The 5,772-nt window shown below is 37.2% G+C and overlaps 1 long non-coding RNA gene across 1 annotated transcript; it reads right to left on the bottom strand.

The window, feature by feature from the left end:
* Positions 1 to 2,242: 2,242 nt before the first annotated feature.
* LOC116520372 lies at positions 2,243 to 5,292 on the bottom strand. The gene is made up of 3 exons (XR_004256776.1): positions 5,261 to 5,292; positions 4,701 to 4,806; positions 2,243 to 4,267 (listed from the first exon to the last, which is right to left on the bottom strand). It is a non-coding gene; the product is annotated as an uncharacterized LOC116520372 (long non-coding RNA).
* Between the last annotated feature and the right edge of the window lie 480 nt (positions 5,293 to 5,772).

The raw sequence follows: 5,772 nt of genomic DNA, 5'->3' as shown, positions 1-5,772 counted from the left end.
CTAGAACAGAAAAACCTGTTTACAAATAAAATCATGGAAGAAGAAATACAGTTAATGTCAACTAACATAAACAGACTGAATTCGGCAATAAAAAAGAAAAGGACTGTTGTGGTGATGAAGAGAAGACATGCAGGCAGGAATTAACTTAATGGGGAATGCCCTCTCAACAGCTGTGAGAGCTTCCTATTTATTGACATAAAACAGTTTACGTGACAGAAACTGGCAGAAGCTAATTGAGCAAAGTTCACTTGTGCTGATTGGATTAGCTAGACAAAGTCCAGCTATGTATCAGAAGGTTAATAAGACAACCAGATGTTGTTGCGAGCGATGGAATGTGCCTATGTGCCAGATGTTGTATCATCTTTGTTAAGGAAGGATCAGGTTATTGATTATTGTGCTGAGTTGCATTCCTCAGTCTCACACTAATTAAAGAAGGATTATTTGTGTTGATATTTGCATTCTTAATGTGGTTTGCCAACCATTAAGAAAGACAAACATCCCCACATGTCCTCCTTTTTATTTTTATTTTTTAATAATTTGCATGCATACATAATTTCAGATCTGGAGGGCCGAATTCTTGGACAAAACACCATCAACAAACTAGGCAAACATTGCATACAGCACCAACAGCAAATTAAAGCAATGATAACTAAAATAACAATGAGCACTATTTGTCGCACCCATCCAAAATCTGGGAGCCAAGACCATAACCACTCCCATGGGGATTGTGAGATATTGAAACCAATTGGATTATTCGCAACCATGTTTTCCATGTGTTCAATGGTGGCTGAAATATTTGCTTTATAATCAGTAATATACATACAACAATGTGAATGGATTAAAGCACATATACCACCCTTGGCTGCTAAAATAACATCTAAAACATAACGATTTTGTAAAACTACCTCTGTAATTTGTGACATTTCTTATGTACATATACAAGAGGTAAGTTATGAAGATGTTCCATTTTAGTGACATTCAGAAAGGTATGAGATCTCTCAATAGTGGTGTTAAGAACAAATGTCGTGTTACAATAGGGATACTTTCCAACATCAACAGATGCCTTCCTAGTATGGTTGATGAATTCCCAACAATATGCCGCTACTTCTTGAATCTTGCTACCAACAACTAAAGTAGAATAATCAACAATGTTTTTTTGTAGCGTTCCAAGGATCCAAGGATGTTGTTTCCATCCAGTTTCATTGAAAAAAATAGCATATATTAAAGGTCCTCCTTTGGCTTGTGGGGGAACGTGCATGCAGATCCAGCAATCTGTCTTGCTTACTAATCAAGAGATATTTTGCACATCCCATATATAGGAATTCCATTCCCAAAGTTCTTGCTTTGGAATTTCATCTTGCAAAGTCACTGTAGCCATTCCAGGAGGAAAGATACACATAAAAGAATACACATAATAATAGTTATAGAATTAGCATTTAAACAAGCAAATGCTGCTACTAAAAAGTTGTCTGGTGTTTGTGGCATGTCTTTTATCCTGTAACAATTTTGTAGACTGTGCAGAGACAGCCTTAATTTGTCCCTAGGTCACTTGATGTTTCTGACAAAGTGCTCGGTCCCGATCCTGCTGAGGGTTCTGCAGGCTGAGTGAGAAGCCCAGGATCGGGTTTTTCAGTCCTTGGTGCCACGCCATCCTTCCACGGTTTCACATACTGAGCAGGAATCCACACCTGGACCTGTAGGAGCAAACACAGCAGCATATCCTCGTTCCCATGTCAATAGAGGAATGGGTCCATGCCATTCGAGATTAGACAATAATCTATACATTACTTGTGGCTGGGGATGACTCATTGTAGTATTTAGGGTCCTGAGGCTGAAGATGAAAGAAAGTAATCCACCCACGGATAGCTGAACTAACAGAAGTTTATTGAGCAAAGCATTTCATGGATAGCAGAATCAACAGCAAACTTATTAATCATGAAACATCATTCTTATAGTGTTTGCAGCTTCTTAGTTCTCACCTACTTTACGTGTTATATCATTACTGGTTAACAAGTCTCCAAGGCACAATAATTGGTTAGTCATTACATCATTGGTGTTCGTGAGAATGTGCATGTTCTCACACACTGAATGAATCAAGTGTTTCATTCAAATGAGTAAAATGTTGCAGCTTTACTTTGTATTACCCCATGTCCTTGTTCATGCCTGGGAAACACACTGCAAGCAAAGAATAGCTGACAAGCAAAGAATTTCTGCAGATTGCTGCAGTTTGTACTTACACGTGTAACCTCAGTTCTAAGGACCATCCAGATGATTCACTGTAAAAACACTACATTTCCTCGCTTTTTGTTTTTAATGACGAAAAAAGACATTTTTCAAGAGCATGCATTTGAATCACATTCAAAGTAGGTGCAGGAGACTTATGACACATGGCAAAAAAATGAAGGAATACATTGCATACAGCAACAACAAAGTATAAGTAATGCAATTATGTTCACACCATAGAAAAACAATTGTTTTAACCAAGAAATATCAGGTAAGCAATTAGTTAACCAAGCATAAGGAGAAAATTCATCATGTACATTATTTTTATAGAAGCTTGTAAATTAGCTAATTCATCTTCAATAGTTTTTTTAGTGAATGAAAATGCATAGTGCAAGCACGTTGACCAACTAAGGTACAAAATCCACCTTGACAAGCTAACAAATAGTCTATAGCAAAGCATTGTCGAATTAAATCTTGATTGAGTTCTTCAATTTCATTTTGCAAATCTCTAATAATTACAGCAGTAGCATTAATAGATTTCTCCAATCGAAATGTGAGACCTAAAATAGAATGCCTATTTTCTTGAGCTATTATTCCTGGGTAAGATCCCAAAGTAATAGTTCCAGTTATGGCTCCAACTAATGCACGTCCAAAAGTAGGCAATGAAGAAAATTGAGTATCAATAATAACTTCATCAGAACATTTTGATCTCAAGGGTGCACTTCTTTTTCGAGTTGATAAACTTCCAGAAACACCCACTTGGATAGGTAAAGATAAATATCCAATGGCAGCACATTGATAGTTCTGAGGGTGTACGTTAGTTGCATATTTGTCAAAGAAAAACCACATTGCAGGATCTTTCAATTGCCATCCAGCACAGATTGATCCACCTGTTCCAATATTAGAAGAGTCAGTTCGAAAGATAGGAAAATTTTCAGGATACATATCAGGTGTAGTGTTATGACGTGATGTTTTAATAGTGCCCCATAACCAATATTTCTGAGTACAATAACTATAATTCCCTACTTTATCTAAAATACGTTTAGCTTTTGGATAATCAGACCATTGATTAAGGCAATTATGATGAGCATAACAACAAAAACATAAGCCTCTAGTAAACTGATTAATCCGAATATAATTCCATGTAACTAAATTTAATTCATGTGGAGTAGAAAATAACCAAGAAGAAGAAATATGTTGAAGTTGCAAAACAATGAAAGCAGAACTTGACCAAGAGCCATAGAAGTTATATTACGACCATGAATCAAAAACATATATTGAGCATGACGAATTCAAAGACTAGGACTAGGAGAGAAAGCAGGAGTTGTCTCAGAGTTAGTAGAAACTGGAGAGAAAGAGCAAAAAAAAAAAAAAAAACAATACATGAGCAAAAAGGATTTTTTCAATTGAGGTTGATCTTCAATGTGATTCCAAGGCAAGATTGGAGGACGTTGCATCCTTAGATCTTTCATTTGTTTTTCCATGATAAGGACGACACACCGGCCTGGAATCCACACAGCTTGCTTTGTTGGCAGAACTTCAATTGCAGGGTAACCATGTCCCAATTGCAGCGTAACCATGACCAACTTATAACCTGGGATCGTGGTACAGGAATGTCTGAAAAGGAATCTAAAAAAGTTAAGTAATTTCATGCATAAAGAATGGACAGGCACAGGCCTAGAAGATATCTATTGCTCTTGATCAGAAAATAATCTCAAAGCCAAAATAACAACTGCCAACTCAGAATGTTGTATTTTTTCAGGAGCTATGAAAAACCCTCTGCTTGCTACAATGGTAGTCAATGTTTGTAGCACTTGTCTTCATCAAGATCTGAACCTGCAATTAAAATATTATCCATATAATGGTAAACTAGATAAGAAGGAAATTGATCACGAAAAAGTTGCAAAGCTTGATCCACAAAATATTGACAAATGGTAGGAGAATTGAGCATACCTTGTGGTAAAACACACCAATAACATCGTTGTGTAGGTTGGCTATTATTTAAAACGGGCACAGTGAAAGCAAATTTTTCTTTATCCTGTGACTGTAAAGGAATAGTGAAAAAACAATCCTTCAAATCCACAACTAATAGTTTATAAAACTGTGGGATTAAATTAGGATTAGGAATACCACATTGTAAAGGCCCCATTGGTTGAATACATTCATTTATTTTTCTAAGATCAGATAAAAACCTCAATTTTCCACTTTCCTTTTTTATAACGAACACAGGAGTGTTCCATGGGCTAGTAGAAGGTTCAATATGGCCAGCAGCCAATTGCTCCTGTACCAGGGAATGCAGAGCAATCAATTTTTCAGAAAATAGAGGCCATTGCTCAATCCAAACAGGTGTAGAACAAAGCCATTTAAGAGGAAGTGCCATCATCCAAAATCAAATGAGCATTAAGAAGAGAAAGAAGATCCCTGCCCCAAATTTAGTATGAATATCTAAATGTAAGGATGTAAAGATACAGACTTACCAGCAGAGGTTGTGATGGCTATGGAATGAGTGCTTTGCCAAGCAGTTGTAGACACACCAATGCCCCACAAGGAATTAACATCACGTTTAGGCCATTGTACAGGACACTGTAAAAGGGAGATGACAGTAACATCGGCACCTGTATCTAACAAATCTTGAAAAGGTTGCTTATTAAATATAAAGTAAGAAGTGCCTATGAGAATTAATAGACTGCAGAAGTCCTATAGAAGTAAGAGTTGAACCAAATCCAGAATTACCACGATATCCGGTACCTGGGTTAGGTACCTTATAGGGAAGCAAAAGAAGTTGTGCTACAGAAGATCCTTTAGAAAGAAATTGTGGAATGTTAACCCAAATTTGCATAAGAATCACTCCAGTGTAATCAGAATCAATAACTCCTGGAACTACAAAACATCCCAATTTATGAGCAGAAGAACGTGGTAAAATAATTCCAACTAATCCAGAAGGGAAAGGACCAGTATACTGAGAAGAAACCAGTTTAACCTCTAAAGGAAATTTAAAATCCATTCTGCTTGAGTATTTAAATCGACCCAGCACTACCTGCTCTGGCTGAGAAGGCACCAGAGAGGGAGGGGGACAAGAGAGGGAGGAGGAAGACTCACGATGGGAAAGGCACTCTTTGTTTTCTGGGTAGGTGCCACAACCGCCTGCAAACCAGTAGATGGCGTTGAATGACAATCTTTCTGAAAATGACCTGATTTCCCACACTTGAAACAATTCCAAGCAACTGCATGGGAATAACACAAATATTCACCATCCCAAAAAACACACTGCACAGAAGTCAAAATCATACAAAACAACCACCTCCAATCTTGAGGCATCACAGAACAACCATTCTCAATTCCTTCCAAAAGACTTCTAGTAAAATTTCCAGTGATTCCATAATCAGAAATAGCCTTCTTTAACTCCCTTAAAATCTGAAATGGCAAACCAGCCCACTCTGCAATTTGTTGTCCAGCCTGTGATCCTGGTTGATATTACACTGGACATACACACAGCAATTCAGTGAACTCTTCTCCAGAAATAGTAACATCTGTCTTATAATTGTCCAC

The sequence above is a fragment of the Thamnophis elegans genome, chromosome Z (assembly GCF_009769535.1).
Source record: "Thamnophis elegans isolate rThaEle1 chromosome Z, rThaEle1.pri, whole genome shotgun sequence".
In the NCBI taxonomy this organism is placed as follows: domain Eukaryota; kingdom Metazoa; phylum Chordata; class Lepidosauria; order Squamata; family Colubridae; genus Thamnophis; species Thamnophis elegans.
This window is presented reverse-complemented; position numbering and strand designations above follow the sequence as displayed.